This window comes from Nannospalax galili, unplaced genomic scaffold (genome assembly GCF_000622305.1).
Source record: "Nannospalax galili isolate Female #2095 unplaced genomic scaffold, S.galili_v1.0 scaffold56, whole genome shotgun sequence".
In the NCBI taxonomy this organism is placed as follows: domain Eukaryota; kingdom Metazoa; phylum Chordata; class Mammalia; order Rodentia; family Spalacidae; genus Nannospalax; species Nannospalax galili.
In genome coordinates this window covers 2,294,633-2,299,975 of record NW_008340065.1, presented here as the reverse complement: position 1 = coordinate 2,299,975, position 5,343 = coordinate 2,294,633, and positions in this window count along the sequence as shown.

Genomic DNA, 5,343 nt, shown 5'->3' with positions numbered 1-5,343 from the left:
AGAATGGCAGAAATATATTTAAAGTCTTTTTTTTAATTATTGGAAATTCTCTCCTAACACCAAACTAAAATTATTTTTTTTTTTTTTTTTTTTGTATTTTTGAGACAGGGGTCTCCCTGTAGCCCCAGCTGGCCTGGAACTCCATATATAGACCAGACTGGCCCCAAACTCACAGAGATCCACCTGTCTCTGCCTCCCAAGTATGTGGGTTACAAAGCCTGGCTGATAATGTCTTTTTAAAACAGAGCTTTGGGCCATGCATGGTTGCTCTAGTCCCAGGACTTGGGAGGCTGAAGCAGGAAAGTGATGTCAGTCCAGGCCAGCATGGGCTGCAAAGTGAGCTTGAGGCTAGCCTAGAATAAACAGAAAGACCCTGAAAAAAAAAAAAAAAAAAAAAAAAAAGAAAAGCTTGGTATCAAATATGGTGGGTAGCATATGCTGGTAACACTAAATTTTAGGAGATTGTAATAGGACTGTGCGTTGGAGGATAGCATTAGCTACATAACAAGGTACCATCTCACTCTCGCCAAGATTTTTGCTAATATTTTTTATTTTTTATTTTTATTTTATTTTATTTTTTTGGTCTTTTTGAAACAGGGTCTCCCTGTAGCCCCAGCTGTCCTGGAACTGGCTATGTAGACCAGACTGGCCTTGAGTTTACAGAGACCCACTTGCCTCTGTCTCCCAAGTGCTGGGATTAAAGGCATATGCCACCACACCAGGCCTGCCTGGCTATTTTTTAATTTTTTTAATGTGTGTGTGTGTCTATGTGTATGTGCACAAAGCTCTGGGTGCCCCAAGAGGCCAGAGGAGGGCATTGGATCCCCTGGATCTGGAGTTGCAGGCAATTGTGAGCCCCCTGATGGGGGTGCTGAGAACCAAACTCAGGTCCCCTGCAAGACCAGCAAGTGCTCTTAACCACTGAGCCATCTCTCCAGCCCTCACCCCAGGGCTTTTTAAAAATTGTTATTTACTACATGTTAAAGAGAAACTAGGGGGCTGGAGAGATGGCTCAGAGGTTAAGAGCACTGGCTGCTCTTGCAGAGGACCTGGGTTCAATTCCCAGCACCCACGTGGTGGCTAACAACCATCCTGCACAACATGAATGCACCAACCTACATGTGAGCAATACACTCATACACATAAAATAAAAATAATAAATAAAAAAGTTTTCTTGGTCTTTTTGAGACAGGGTCTACCTGTAGCCCCAACCGACCTAGAACTCACTATGTAGACCAGGCTGGCCTTGAACTCACAGAGATCTGGCCGTATCTGCCCCCAGACCACTGGGACTAAAGGCATGTGCAACCAGGCCTAGCCAATGAAATAGCAACATAAACCTTTTATAAGAGAAAATAGCAGCATAAACCTTTTTCCCTTTTTTTTTTTTCGCTTATGTTTTTCTTTATTTAAATTACCGATTCCACAGTGGTGACACACAACTGTAGTAGTCCGTATTTGGAGAGATAGAGGCGTGAAGATCAGAAATTCAATGTCATCTTTGGTTATTTATCAAGTTCTAGGCCAGGAATTATAGGCATGCACAATCACATCCAGATTATGCAGTACTGAAGATAGACCCCTATGCCTCATGCATGCTAGGGTAAGCATTCTACCAAACAAGCTACATTTCAAGCCCTGCTTTTATTTTTTATTTTATTTGTATTATTGGGGTGGAACCCTGGGCTTCTGCCATTCTAGAAAAGCACCAACTAAACTGTACCCCTAGCTCCTGGTTTTTGTTTTTAAAACAACAGCCTGAAAGATTAAACAAACTTCAAGGAAGAGGTACTGGCTGAAAGAAAAAATCGGTATTTTTATAGTTTTATTATTGATAACTTGCATGATTCAATTTAACAGATAGCAACAAACCAAAAACAAAACTGAAAAGACATTGGCCAGAAATTTGCATTCTAGTTCTGGATGGTTTAGCTCACTTTGTAGCCTGACCAAGATGTTCAACATCTCTGGGCCATTACTCAGCTTTGCATATTTTATTATGCTTCCTCTTGTTCTAAACTGGATTTGAAGAGGCTTTTTATCCAAGGGAAATCAAATACATGAAAGCACTTTGAAAGTTAAACCATCTTAAGAATGTAAGCATAAAACCTTTTTGTATCACCGCAGATGATTCAACTAAAGCATTGATTGGCTGCTCACTATACACAACAGTAGTAAATAGTGCATTGTGTCTTATAACCAAAATATTTTCACATACATTGATTCACATGTTTTGCATGCACTTTGAGCTTGTAAACCACAAAAGCATTATAACATAGCAAAGAGCTTGGTTTCTGGTGCTACACTGCCTAAAACTCACTTTCCTTCCTTTATTATTGTTACTGAGTTACTTAACATCTCTGAACACATCTGACCCTTAGTTTCCCCATCTGTAAAATAAATGAGCTGATACACTTAAAGGACTCACAACAGTAGCTAGCTAGGAGCTGGGTGTGATGGCACAAGCCTTTAATGGTAATATTTAGGAAACAGAGACAAACAGATTTCTGTAAGTTCAAGGCCTACATAGTGGGCATTCTGTCCATAATAGTGAGACTCTGCCTCTAAATAAATAATTTAATTTAAAAATAGAACAGTAGCTGGCACACAATAAGGGGTTAACAACATTGTTAGCTCTTTTAGGATGAATATTTTCACCCCCCATTTTAGCAGTAAGGAAAGAAGGGCTCAGGGAGGTTAAATGATTGCCACATTTGTTTTTTAAAAAAAATTTTGGGCCAGCAAGATGGCTCAGCTGGTCAAGGGGCCTGCCACAAATCTTGACATGACCTGAGTTCAATTCCCAGGCCCAAAGGTGAAAAGAGAGAATCAATTCCTACTGCTTGTCCTCTGACCTTCAGACACAAACTATGGCATGATACACACACACACACACACACACACACACGCACGCGCGCGCGCTAAAAAAAGTGATGGGTTCAGTCCCAGCACCTACAAGTGGCTCACAACTGCCTGTAACTCCAGTTCCAAAGGATTCAAAACCCTATGGCCTCCATAAGCACCTGTACATGCATGGTGTGTATAAACTCATCCAGGCACACACTCATATGAATAAATCAAAATGATCAAATCTTTTTTAAAATGCACTATAAAATATTTTTTTAATTTTTTAAATAAAAGTATTTAAGGCCAGGAGTGGTGGCATACACCTTTAATTCCAGCACTCGAGAGGCAGAGGCAGGTGGATTTCTGTGAGATCAAGGCCAACCTGGTCTATATAGTGAGTTCCAGGCCAGCTCAGGCTACAGGGAGACCCTGTCTCAAAAAGTAATATATGTGTGTGTGTGTTTGTGTGTGTGTGTGTGTGTGTGTGTATTTATTATATGTGAATGCATGATATGGGGGAGTTGGGGAGGTGTGTTCCATGCTGTACCTGTGGAGGTCAGAGAACAACTTTATGGAATTGATTCTCTCTTTCCACCTTTATTTTTTAAATTAATTTATGTATTTTTATTTTATGTGTATGAGTGTTTTGTCTTCGTCTTTGTAAGTGTACCTGTGTTGTGCAATGCCTGTGGAGGTCAAAAGAGGGCATCAGATCCCCTGGAACTAGAATTACAGACAGTTGTGAGCTGCCAGGGTGCTGGAAACCAAACTCGGGTCCTCTGCAAGCACAGACAGGGTTCTTAACCACTGAGCCATCTCTCCAGCTCTATCCTTCCACCTTCACGTGTGGGGCCAGAACTCAAGTCATTAGGATTACATGGCAAGTGCTGTAGCTTGATGTCACACTTTGTGATCTGTCACATATTGCAGGAAACAGACTCCAATCTGAACCTGCCAACTCTAGATTTCCCTTCTCGTCCATACAGGACCATTCCATCCATGGCAGCCTAATTGGCACCACTAGAACATGCTTCTCTAGGTGTTCTAGAGACTGTAATAGACATTACAAAGTGTTCACCCTGCCACCTAGATAATTATAGTCTCGTTTTAAAAAATATTTTACTTAATGTTTTTTATTTTATGTGTATGAGTGTGTTGCCTGGATGTAAATGCACCCATGTCATGCGATGCCCGCAGAGGTCTGAAGAGGGCGTTTTGGATCCCCTGGAACTGGAGTTACAGAGGGTTGTTGGTGGACATGAGGGTGCTCGGAATTGAACCCAGGTCCTCTGCAAGAGCAGGCAGTGTTCTTAAACACTGAGCCATCTCTCCAGTTCCCAAACCAGAGTAATAATTCACAAATGAAAAAAAAAAAAAGACACTGATATTTTCTTCCAGGTGATAAATCCTTGTTAAAAATAAAAAACAGAGCCAGGTGTGGTGGCGCATGCCTTTAATCCAAGTGCTTGTGAGACAAAGACAGGCAGATTTCTCTGAGTTCCAGGATAGCCTGGTGTACACAGCAAGTTCCAGGCCAGAGATACATAGTGAGATCCTGTCTCAAACACAACAAACAAAAATCAGGAACATGAAAAATGAAAGTCCATTGGGAGCCAAACAGTAAAATTGGTCTTTTTAGAAGACATGGCATGTCAGTTGAAATCTGTGTGCTCAAGGAGTTCCTTTGTTGGTTTAGGGATATAGTAGATTTTCTGTCTGGGGGTGTTATTTTAGGGAGTTTTTTGGCTTGGGACTTTTTAAAATAATATTTATTGTTAATAGGACTGGAGAGATGGCTCAGCGGCTAAGAGCACTGACTGTTCTTGCAGAGGACCCAGGTTCAGCTCCCAGCACCCACATGGCAGCTAACAACCACGTGTAACTCTAGTTCCAGGGGATCCAAAACCCTCTTTTGATCTCTACTGGCATTGCCTGACACATATGCACTTATATACATGCAGACTATTGTATATATGTGTGCACACACATGCACTCATTTGTGCTATGATGTGCATGTAGAAATGAGAGGACACTTATTAGAAGTTGGTTTTCTTTTTCCATCATGTGGGTCCTGGACATACAACCTTGGTCATCAGGCTTGAGAATAAGTGCCTTTACCAACTGAGCCTTTTTTTTTTTTTTTTTGGTATATTTGAGACAGGGTCTCCCTGTAGCCCCAGCTATCCTGGAACTCACTAGGTAGACCAGGCTGGCCTTTACCTCACAAAGGCCCGCCTGCCTCTGCCTCCCAAGTGCTGGGATTAAAGGCGTGTGCCACCACACCCGGCACCAACTGAGCCATTTTACCAGCCTGGATTTTTGGCTTTTTGAGGCAGGACCTCATGCACTCCAGGATAGACTTAAACTCACTATGTAACTGAGGCTGGCCTTGAACTCTTGATCCTCCTGTCTCCATTTCCCAAATGCTGGGATTACAGGAATGCACCCCATGCTTGGCAGTGCTCTAGGCTTCTTAACTGATTGTATAGGTGTCAG